This window comes from Martes martes (assembly GCF_963455335.1).
Source record: "Martes martes genome assembly, chromosome: 9".
NCBI lineage: Eukaryota > Metazoa > Chordata > Mammalia > Carnivora > Mustelidae > Martes > Martes martes.
Genome location: NC_137896.1, coordinates 39,644 through 49,770, shown reverse-complemented (window position 1 = coordinate 49,770; position 10,127 = coordinate 39,644).

The window sequence follows — 10,127 nt, the reverse complement described above, 5'->3', positions numbered from 1 at the left end:
AGCTCATCATCCAGAAGCCACCCCGCCAATCAGGACACCTGGGGCACCCCGACTTGGCTCCATCGATTACCTCCCTTGCCCTGTCCCCCGCGGTGGAGACGCCCAACTCGCAGCGACCAGTTGGCAGCCCAGGACGGGCTTGTGCAAAGGGGAGCCTGGAAATCCATGTCTTTCTCGCCGTGCGCGCCAGGCTGGAGGCCTCGACCTCCCCACGCGAGTGCAGGGCAAGGCACGGCGTACTACAAAGCGATTTAGTTTTGTTTTTTGAAAGAGATCTGAAGGGCAGCTCCAAGTCTCCGGTGGAAGCTCATGGACAAGGTTCTCAGGGAAGTTTCAGACTTTGCAACCACAGTATTCCTTTGTCTGCCGAGGCTGGGAGGGTGGCCGTGGGCACGGGGCGGGTGGTGTGGGTGACACGTCAGCCTGGAGCACGCGGCCAAGGGTGCGCGTCTGCTCGGTGAGGTCCATGTGGCAAGTGTGTTTTCTGTTTTCATTTAATTCAGTTTTGTCTTAAGGACGGAATAAAGCACCGTTCCAGTGGGTTAGAGATAGACCGACAGCCCATGGTCAACGTGAGGGCTCTAACCTGGGATGCGCCTGGACGTTCCACAGGAGAGCACCTCACACATCTTGGGGGGGGGGGCTGGCACCTGCACAGACACGTACAGCTCGGGGTCATGCTCCCTCTCGGGGCTGCAGCCTTCGGATCCAGGGCTAGGTCAGGGTCAGGGTCTCCGGCTCTCTGTGTGTCCACCGTGCCCGTGACCTGTCACTGCCGCATTACCTGGGTCACGGCCGAGCTCGAATGAGGTGGGGATGGCGTCAGCAGGGTCAGGGATAGATTCCTAATTTAGAGACCACCAAGATTCATTTCTTTTAAGATCCATTCATTCAAGATGAGAAAAAAATCGTACTAGAAAGTGTTAAACGCAATGTCCCTAACATGTAAATAGAGTCCAGATCGGTTGTGACTACAATTCAAGTTAGTATTTAAACGTAGAGAATTGCACTTCCTGGAAGAAATAAAAAAGTAGTTAGTTTAATTATTCTGTAAATTATTTAATTTTGTCAAGATGTAAGTATTTATATTCACAACCTCTTATGTTAACATTTGCTATTTATTTAACCTTTTATTTATTAATTTTGTACTATTACAACTAGGCCCCACGCCAGGACACCACGAGAGGGAAATCAGTGAAATCAAGGCAAAATCCATGATCGGACTATAAGAAAGGTCACAAAAAAGTCTTGCTCTAACTTCTATATATAGAAGTCTTCTTATAATTTTGATGCAACCAACTTATTTTTATATATTTTGTTATTTATTCTTTTAATAATGGAATTTTTAAAAAAGTATTTTGTAACTGAGGAATTTTGATAATTTGGGGATATTTTTCCCTGGGTCCAACGGAAAGAAAGACTTTCTGGTTTTCTTTGTCCCTTTGGTTCCTTTTGTTTCAGGCACGACAGCGGCCAGCGGCCCGCTGTATCGTTCATTTATTTCAGTGTAGCGCAGATGTGTGTGCTCGGCCGTGTTCCTCGTGTGGCGTCTGTGTGCTGGTTCTCCACGGCTGAGTCGTGCTGCTGTGAAGGAGGGCTGGCCGCACGTGGCACCAAGCAGTTCCCACTCACGGGCTCCCTGTCCCTCTGGCAGCTCCGATACTGTGACCCCCTTCCTCAGGAAATGCGTGGAACCCACAGCACAGCACTTCTCGGCGTGTTTGCAGGGTGATTTCCTAATAAAAGTCCACTCTGACTGTACACAGGAGCGGTGTGTGCTATGACGCCGGCCTCTGTCTCCTTCTTCCGTCTGGTTCTCTTTTTGCCCCCACAGGTGGCACCGACATCTTTCCCCTGAGGTGTGGTTCTGGGAGGTCTAAGTCACAGTGCCCTGCCCCTTCCCGCGTGACTGGACACGTGCGGTGCACCACTTTCTCTTGGGCTCAGAGCGAATTCTCCCCATTGGGGTTGTCAGACTGGGTGGGGGGTGGGGTGGAATGGGGGTTGCCACAGGCCATCTCTGCTGGCCACAGAGAGGAAGCCATCTGCAGTAGGAGAGAGTCTGGACATTCTGGAGGGAAGCAGAGCTGAGAAATGGAGAGATTCCTGTGGAGGTGGAAGGAGGATGAGAGAACGCTTATCCTTTCACAGTTCCTGGATCCAGCCATAACTGAAGGTCGCCCACCCTTGCGCTTGGCAGTTATGTGGAGCAATGAACTTCCCCTTCCTCCTCTCCTTCCTCCCCTCCCCCTTCTTCTTTCCCTTGTTGCTTAAACTCTTGTGTTTGGCTTTTTGGCCTTGTGTGGCAGCTCACTGTTTTCAGACTTTAGTGCTGGGTGGGGCTCCGGCTCTCACAGGTGAGCCTTAGGTTTGGAGCTTCTAACCTGACTTAGGTTTGGAGATTCAACCTGATCTGTCAACCCCTTTGACCTCCCTGGGAATCTGGCCCTGAAGGCCCACCTGGAGCTCCCATCTGACCCGACAAAGGACAATTCTTTGACATTCTGAGCCTGATTTCCAAACCCTGTCTGAGTCAGACAGGGTCCAGGATACCGGGGGACATCTGGTGTGTTTGGAGGGCAGCTAATCCTTAGGAGAGATGCCCGTGGGCCTTCCCTGCTCCCCAGACCCACCTCTCCACCCCTACTCCTTACTGTCTTTGCCTCTCTCTCTTGCCTCTCCGGTCAGTGTGCAGGCCTCTGAAGCCTGGCCTCTTCTGGAAACCTCTATGGCTCTATCCTCCCTTCCGCCACTGGGCCGCCTTCTCATCTGCCTGTGGTCCCTTCCTGGTTTCTGCCCCAGCCTGCACCTGCACCTGCCCCCGTGGATGCTGGCCCCCTGCGTCCTCCTCAGAAGCTGCCCCAGTCCACATCCTGGCCTCCCTTCTTCCCTGAGTCAACATCAGCACAGCTCGTGTCTGCCACGTGCAGACAACTCCCACACTGTTTCCCAAGCCTGCTTTTCCCGGTTGTAGCACTTTCTGGGACTCCATCTGGATGTCCCACAGGCCATAGTACATGTACCCAGGTGACCACATTAGCCCACTGATGGCTCCCACCCTGACCCTCCCCAGGCCCAGCGAGATATGAACCACCTCCAGCTGGAGAGCTCATGACCACACGCAAGCTACCGAGAGGGTCACATGGCTGTCAGTGTCACCGTGGAACCCCGCTCTGGGCCACCCGTGGGGCCTACCCTAACGAGGGCAGCGTGTGACTTGAGGGAGAACAGGCGGGGATTTGGGTTACGTGTCTAGCTGAGCGGGGACGCAAGATTACGGCCCCAGCCGTGCCCTGTCTCTCGTAGGGGACGGTGTGGACACGGTGACTGCTGAGCACCAGGGGGGCCCCTCCTACTAACTGAGGTGTCTGCCTGGGCTGGTTCTGGCTCCTGAGGGCTGGCCACTCCCCACAGCAACATCTTGAGCCAGTATAGGTCTTTGGGGCACCCCAGGAGCCCCACAGGACTGCAGGAACTGGTAAGGTCTCAGCCACTTCCAGGATGAGGGGCAGAGGGGGAGGGGCAGGAAAGCCCACAGACCCACCCTGCTCCCCACGTGGGACCGTAGAGGAGGAAAGTACGGCTCCCTCCCGGCACCCAGACAGCAAACACCCCTCATCGGACCTGCCCATCGCTGTTCAGTGGGTACCTCTGCCAAATTGGACACATTTCTGCCCGTGTCTTTCACACGCTGTCAAAAGTGTTTTCCCTGTACTTAATTCTGTCGCAGTTCTCTCTGTAGAACTTGTCAAAACAGCGAAGGAGAAATGTGGTGTTGTTTATGGAGAGACGGTAAGGAACCCACCCAAAGCCCACCTGCTGTATCGAGAAGACCAAGCAGAAGTGCGTTTAAGTCCTACACCACGCCCCCTGGGCCACCGCCTGGGACCCAAGCAGGGCTCGATCATCCAAGACCCCATCAGGCACCAAACCTGGAAGGCCTGTCAGTCTCAGCTGAGTCACCCCGCACAAAACCCTGCCTGGCTCAGCCCTGAGCAGGTACAGGGTGGAAGTAACGACGAACCCCTTCTCAACACCGTGGCAGAGGGTTAGGTTTGCCCCCCTCATACAGACCGGGAGACCGAGGCCTAGGAGGCTGCCCAGGTCACACAGAGGATTGGCTATGCAGTCAGGACTCCATCAGGCGTCTGGGCCCTGGGCTCTGTCCTCCTCGGGGTCAGCTCAGCTGAGCTGCATGGAGCAGTCAGACCCAGCGGGCGCGGAGGAGAAGGCAGGAGCCCCCAGGAAGACTCTGTCCAGGCGCAGTGTGGACAGACAGGTCTCCTAGTCTTGGAACAGTGGGCCTGGTGGACACCACGGCCTTCTGGGAGGCTCTGACCGTTCCCTGAGGTCGCTGGGACCAGATCCAGACTCTGAAGGCTCCTCCAGGTAGAGGCAGGTTCTCCCCCGTTCTCTGGCCCGTCCTGCCTGCAGGGCTGAGTGGGGTGGAGCATGTCCCTGCAGGGGGCTCTCCTTGCCCCTGTCAGCTGGGTTGGGCTGCCTGCCTGGTTCGCTGTCACTAGAGCTGGCCAGGGCCCTTCCACAGGACAGTTAGGCTTGTGCAAGATCCCTTTTCTAGACCCCTCAGGGCAGTCTCTTCCCCTGCACACATTTTTGTCAGTAACAGAAAGGACAAAGACATGATCTTTGTACTGGGGCCACGGTCTCCAGAACACTCCTGATCATTCTCTAGCCTCCAGCACACTTGTACCTTCCTGCTGGTCCCAGAGGGTATGTCAGCGAGCTCCCTGGCCCCCTCCCAGGCGCTGGCGCTCTGTGGGATTTCTGCCAAGCTCAGGTCTGAGGTGGGGCCTGAAAGCAGCTCGGGGATCACTTGGAGAGACCCTCAAGCGCATTTCCTTCTCGCAGTGCTAAATCCAGGAGGGCCTTTCTGGGGTTTGGGATCCCCTGACGTTGTTTGAGAAATTATGGGTGTATGTGCCGGGGAGCGGGGATCCGTTTCCTGATCTGAAGCCCTTCCATGTTCTTGAGCAGTGAGGGAACGGCCTGACTCACAGTCCCAAAGTGTCCTATGAATATGACAGTCATAAGGGCCATGGGCTAGGCCATGAGAAGTTGACTGTCTCTGCTGCCGTTTCCCTATCTGTTCTCCTCCTCTCTGGGCACGAGGAGAAGTGAGACCTGTGCATTCCGCACAGTGGGGACTGGGTCATTCCGGAACAGCTGAACTGTTTGGATGCCCCTACTCCCCACTAGCTCGGGGTCCCTGGGAAGCTGCCACAGGGGCATCCATGAGAGGATCCTGTCACCTTGGTGGTCTGCTTCGGGCCCCACGGCTCACTCACCACTTGCTTCCCCCAGCCACGGGGAGGCGTCCCGGGGCAGCTTGCAGCAGCGTCCTGATGGCTGAGCAGCCAGCGCCACGGTGGGGAGGCGCGTTCAGGCCCTCAGTCAGGACTGGGGACCTTCCAACACTGTTCAAGCTCTTCCAGCCTTTACGTGGAGAGTCCCACGGAGCCGCTGTGCTCTTCTGGCCAAGGCTGAGGCTCAGAACTGGTGTGGCCGAAGGGAGATGCCCAGCACGTCTGGGCGGCCCCACACAGATGCTCCCTGAGAGCGCCTAGCTGCCTCCCTCACCAGCCTGGTACAGAGCCTCAGAGAGCCCACGGGGAGAATGCCAAGCACAGGATGTGTGCTCTCTGCGGGGGTGGGGGGGCAGGAAATGTGTCTGCATGGACGAAGTTAGGGGTGTTGGGCAAGTCCCCTTCATGGGGCCCCCTGGCTTCAGACACTCTTTCTGTCTGTCAGGGGCCATCTCACAGTTGGAGACAGGTCATTTCTAGTCTCTGTGCTTCGGTTTCCCTCTCTGTAAAGGCGTCTACAACACACAGTGGAAAGCGCTGGCCCAAGCCCCAGGGCAGGCACCCTCCCCTGACACTCTGAGGACAGCCTTGAACTCACCTCCCCTTTCCTGCATCTCCCCACTTATACCAGCCACCACTCCTGTCTCTAGGGTCTGCTTCTGATGAGCTGCCTAGCACCCTGATGTGCCACCGCAGCTGCCAGGTAAGGCCTGGGCTTGTAGGCACCACCCAGGGCCTGTTTGCAGCCCCACGTCCAGGGGGTGGGGGTGAGTACCTCTGCTGCTCCCACCTCTGTGAGCAACTGGCCTGGCCAACGGCTGCAGTCCGGAGTTCCGGAGACTGGTCTCCCCAGACTGCCTCCCTCCTCCAAAGCTGCTGTGCACTCATGTTCTCCCCTCAAGCCTTTCCTCTTGGAAGTCACAAGCTAGGGAGGAAAGTCCGAAGGGCTGGCCAAGGGCGAGGGGAACCTTGAACTCTAGGGCTCGCAGCTTAAGAAATGTGGGGGTGGCACTCGGGTGGCTCTGTTGGGTTCGTGTCTGACTTGGTTCTGGCTCCGGTCATCACCTTGGGGTGGTGACACTGAGCCCCGCGTCAAGCCTGCTTCAGACTCTCCCTCTGCTCCCTCCCCCCTCCATCTCTAAAGAAAGGGGGGTGTCAGCTTCTGGGGTGCTTCCTCCCCAGGTACTGTGTGGGCAGGGCTCCGGACCCTGGTCCTCCGCTACCTCTTTGTGTCCCATGTATGTAAAACACACACACGCACAGGAAGTGGGGTGGGGAGGGATGTATTTTGTGGAATTGACGCACTCAGCTGGGGAGGCTAAATCTGAAACCTGCAGGGCAGGGGGCGGCTGGAGACCGGGAAGGGCTGCGGCTGAGGGATGTCAGGCTTCACTCTGAGGGTCTCAAGTGCTTGGGTTAAGACCCACCCACATCACGCAGGGCAATCTGCTCCACTCTGTGCTTGCTCATTTAAATGCTAATCACGGCTAAAAAATATCCCCGGTAGCATCTAGACCGGCGTCTGACGGAACAGCTGGACGCGGAGCCCAGCCAAGCGGACACAGACACGAACCATCAGAGACCTCTTCCCGGAGCCCACCCATCACTAACTTCTTACTAAAGTGCTTTAAGACGGGAAATTAATCCTCTCGGTCATTTGTGGTATGACTGCCCTGGAGTTCACCGTTGCTTTCAGGTAGCATCACGCTGCACTCGCCCGCAGACTCCGGAGAGCAGACGCGTCTGAGAAGGGCTCACCCCGCCTGCGGGCTGCAAAGGGCTTGTGAGGAGGAAGAACTCTTCCTTCCCTTTCTGGGGGACGGGCGGCAGCCCCTCGCCCGGGCAGCGGCCCAGGGGCGACGCCTGGTGGTCAGTGTGGTGTCTGCCGGCCTCCCCCTCTTGATCCCTTTGTTGGGGACATGTCTTTGTTCTCTGGGGGCTTCAAATTTCTTCTCTTTATCATTGGTTCTGAGCAATTTGATAACATTGTGCCTCGGCACTTTCCTTCACGTTCCCGGGCTTGGGGCTCAGTGAGGGTCAGAGTTTTCATCAAAGTGGGAAAGATTCCAGCATCTCCTCCACTCTTTCCTTCTGTCCCAGCGTGTGCCCCTTCTTTCTGGGACAGTCTTTACTGTGTGTCAGGCCCCATGAGGTTGCCCCCCGCCCCCCAGGTGCCATTGATGCTGTTAGTTTATTCTCTTTTCACATTTCATTTGGGGTAGTTTCTGCTGCCGTGTCTGCAACCCTTCCTTTAGCAACATCCAATCTGCTGCTGATACCATCCACGGTATTTTTCAGCTCAGATATGGTCATTTCTATTTCTGGAAGTTATGTTTGGGGTGTCTTGATGTAACCTGTGTCTGCACTTACGTCCTTGTTACGCCTTCTCCTTTATATCCCTGACAGTCTTAGATTGGATGCTAGACATTGTGAATTTTACCTTGTTGAGTGTTGGGTATTTCGTATTCCTGTAAATATTCTTGAGCTTTGGTCTGGGACACAGTGGCCAGGAAACACTTTGATCCTTTTAGATCTTCCTCTGATATGTCAGGTGGGGTCTGAGCAGGGATCAGCCTGTGGCGAGCTGGTAACTCACTCCGGAGGCAAGACCCTCCTGCGTACTCTTCCCACTGTTCCACGAACCGAGAATCTTTCCCGTGTGGCTGCTGGTACCTGATGCCCTCTCTGCCTCGAGGAACCACAGGCAGGGTGCCCTCTAAGCCTTCTGGACGGTTCTTTCCCTGGCCCTGGGTTGTTTCTGCACACAAACGTGCTCATCAGTTCTCCACTGAACCCTTGAGGGAGAGCCGCTGCAGGTTCCCAAGTCCTCTCTGCCACTTTCTCCCTACCCGACCCCTGCCCTGCGCCCTCCAGCCACCATGGTCTCCCTGCCCTCTCGGTTTTACCTCCTCCCCTCAGGGAGTCCTCTAGGCTCTGCGTGGGATCCCCCTCTCGGCCCTGCTGCAGGAAGACACCCGCGGAACTGGGAGGGCTCAGGCCCTTGGTTTCTCGTCTCTCAGGAGTCCCTGAGCTTTGTTGCACAATGTCCAGGTTCTGAGAATGCTTGCTTCACATATTAATCCACTTCTTGGTTGGCTCAGGCATGAGAGCAAATCCAGTCCATCTTGGTCAGAGTTTCAGAATTTCTTGGCACATTTCAGTTAGAGATGATGAAAAAAATTCTGGAGATGAATAGTGGTGATGTTTGCACAACAGTGAGAAACGTACTTTGTGCCCTTGCATGGCACACTTAGAAATGGCTAAAATGGTAAATTTTATGTTATCTCTCTATTACCACAATAAAACCATTTTTAAAGGGTCACCGTAACTGAAGGAAGTCTTCACACAGCACACTGAAGACAGTAACCCAACCCGCTGCAGGTAGCTCCAGCCACAAGCAGCCAGGCACACCCTGACCTCAGGCGTCTACACGACCCCCCCCACCCCCCCACCCCCCCCCCCCCGCCCCGTGCCTGGGCTCTCCTCCTCTGGATATGCCAACCACCAGCGGCCCACAAATCTCCCAGCCCAAGCCCATACCCCTCAGCAAGTCTCCCGACTCCTGTTAGAGACGCGCTGCAGCCCTCCATGGTGGGCTTGCTACTCACAGACTAGACAAATGAGCTCTTTCCACGCTGGGTGTGTCTGCCGGCCTTTGGCTGAGCACTGACACTTCCATCTGACAGACAGGGAGCCTCTGAGTGGACTGGGTGCTGTTGGGAAGCAGGGACCTCTCAGAGAGTGGTCTCTGTTAGGCGGGCAGGGCAGAGGGAGGCTCCTCTGCAGTCAGATGCTCTGCCCCTGAGCTCTGCCCCAGGGGGGCTCCTCTGTAACTGATGGAGGAGGAGGAGCAGGGCTCCCTGCTGTCTGCTGGGAGACAGCATGTCTGAGGGTCTGTGGGTGACTCGCGGACCTTGTTTTTGTCTGTGTTTGGGCGCGATAATGACGTCTTGTCTCACTGTATCACCACGGAGTGCCTCTGTAAGACTGTCCACGTCCAACAGGAGAGTCCGTGGCCTTGCTGTGAGGGCCAGGCCAGCTCCCAGCGTCAGACATCGCTCCTCTCATTCTCAGAGATCATATTAGTATCCACGTCGCGAAAATAACCCACATAAAGTGCTGACTGTGACACTCTACAGAGATAACCCTGATGGTCTCGGGCTGGTGGAGCTGACACCGAGGGGGTGGGGAATAACCGTGGAGAGCTGAGCTGATGGGCCCTAAGGGAAGGTCTAGAGGACTGACGTGATCAGACTGTGCTTCAGGAAGACGACTCGGCAGAGCCCAGGGAGGGAGGGGTGGTGAGAGGGTATGCAGGTCAGTGAACATTATCCTGGCAAGAGGTGAGGGATACAGGGCCAAGACAGAGTAGAGTATACGGAGGGTGTAGACGGTGGGGAGAGGGTCAAGGATGGCTCTACGACCTCTGTAATTTGAAACCGTCACAGATAACCAAAGGTACGCAGGTAGGAAGGACTCTGAGAGGCGGTGTCAAGGTCATGAGATTAGATTGCGGCAAGCCCTATCCTCCCCAGCAGCTGCGCCTGTAGCTGTTGTAGAGATGGGGTAGGGGGGCTACTGGTACTGTGTTCAAAGAAAGCGTTCTGCTGCCAAAAGCTCATTTGCAAAGCCACAGGTAAGGCCAGACTGAAGTGAAAGGAAGAATTTCACCAAGTTTGGCAGGTGGGCTGTGCAGGTGGTTCACAAAGGGATACGCGGCACGCGGGCGGCAGAAGCAGCCGGGTCCCGGGGTGCCTGGAGGCAGTGAGGGGAGGCAGCCTTGAGGACCTGGTCACTTTTGAG